General features: G+C 44.3%; 1 long non-coding RNA gene across 2 annotated transcripts in view; it reads right to left on the bottom strand.

Moving 5' to 3' along the window:
• The window catches only part of LOC107195298, a 15,969-nt gene extending 15,514 nt beyond the window's left edge, over positions 1–455 (bottom strand). For both annotated transcript variants that reach the window (XR_001516407.2, XR_001516408.2), the window contains exon 1: positions 363–455. This is a non-coding gene — a long non-coding RNA (uncharacterized LOC107195298). The remainder of the gene's footprint in view (positions 1–362) is intronic.
• Positions 456–1,820: the final 1,365 nt, after the last annotated feature.

Below are 1,820 nucleotides of genomic sequence, written 5' to 3'. Positions count from 1 at the left end.
CCCGCTGTTTTTTGCACGAAAGATCCAAAAATCTGTTGCAATTTTCTTTTTCAAAAAAAAAAAAAAAAGAATCCTGTGAAAACTACCTGTAGGAACTTTCGTAGTCAATGCTATCATCTGTGTAGGCTTTTCCACACTGTTGAGTTTCCCCCCTTTACTTTAGAAACCATTTAGAGGAGATGTTTTTGCTACTATCAGTAGTCATCCCAGAACAAAGGCTTCATGCATTCGTCTATTTATTCATGCAACCATTTACTCATCACATATTAATCGAGCACCTATTTAGTGCCTAACACTATTCGAGGCACTTGGAATATATCAGCAAAAAAGCAGGAAAAGGTTCCTGCCCCGCTGGAGCTTACCTTCTCATGGGAAGTGGGAGACAGTTAGGTAATAAGCCAACATGGTAAGTCAGAGAACAACACCACATCTGGAAAGTTCATAAGTGCCCTGGAAAAAGTAAAAAGGAGAGTAGGGTAAAGGGGATGGAGAGCCGGGTGTGTAGGAGGGGTGCCATATTAAATAGTGCCATCAGGATAGGCCCCGTTGAGAAAGCGAGATGAAGAGGAATGAGGAAGTTAGCCAAGCAAATGTCTGGCTTAAAGCAGGGGCGACAGCTAGAGGAAAGGGCCCAGGAAGAGTCTGGTTTCTCAATATAGCAAGAAGGTCAGAGTCGAGCAGAGAGAAGAGGAGGCTCGCAGAGGAGAAGGACGGAGCTGCGGCAGAGCGGGCCGGCATCACGTGACGTCGAGTAGCCACGTGACGTGCTCCGACTTAGTGTTTCAAAGAACCTCTCTAGCTCGGGGGTGAGAATGGACAGTAGAGGGGGCTGGGTCTGGAAGCAGGGAGAGCGAACGATTTTTACAAGTCACATCAGAAAATGTTAACACCTTCTTGGTTTACATCGTTTGAAACCAGACTTAGAACTAGAAAACAAAACACAGCACAACCCCCTGCTCGGTCCTCTCCTCGTGCTCCATGTCTTACGCCCTCCCCAACGAGGCCGCACCATTCCTAGGATTTAATTTCTGTCACTTTGGAGGAGCGTTAAATATAAGCTAATGTATTTATGTATTAAATATAAGCTAATGCGCTTCTCTTTCAGGGGCAGTGCCTGAATATCACAGAGGACAAATCACCGAGTCAAGGGGCACTGGTGAAGCAAACACAAGGTCAGAACATTCCAGAAGTAGTTCTGGAATGCTTGGTGATGGAAGAAAAGAACAGAGTCAGGAAGGGGGTCAGCTCTGGGTTCTGAGTGCAACGTATCTGACTGATGAAGGAGATACGTATTTAACGTTTTCTTTAATATTTAGAGTGATGAGATGTAAAATACCACATGGTACCTTACTCTGTTGTTATCTTTGAATTTCCTGATGCAACTTAGACTTGTCATCTATTTGTTTCTTTCTCAAAAATCAAACATTAGGGATTTAGTTCAGAGACAGAGAGAGAAGGAGAGAGGGAGAAAGAGAGAGAGAGAGAGAGAGAGAGAGAGAGAGAGAGAGAGAGAGAGAGAGAGAGAGAGAGAGAGAGAGAGAGAGAGAGAGAGAGAGAGAGAGAGAGAGAGAGAGAGAGAGAGAGAGAGAGAGAGAAATCTCTGCTACAAAAGGGTATCAAAAATCAAGACACAAGAACTATGGCCAATAATAAGATTGAACTTGAAACTTCTAAAGAGCTGTCTATGTAAACATGAGTTATAAGCAAGACTACTTAGGGCTCTCAATCGTTTCACATGACTGAGGACGCAGGAGTGCAGCTATTAGGAGAACTCCTAGGAGCAATGACTGCCCTAGAAAGGATGGTCTCTAGGCCTCTGC

This window comes from Pteropus alecto, unplaced genomic scaffold, assembly GCF_000325575.1.
Source record: "Pteropus alecto unplaced genomic scaffold, ASM32557v1 scaffold110, whole genome shotgun sequence".
NCBI lineage: Eukaryota > Metazoa > Chordata > Mammalia > Chiroptera > Pteropodidae > Pteropus > Pteropus alecto.
Note: the sequence above shows the minus strand (reverse complement) of the source record. Positions and strands in the feature narration are given on the sequence as shown.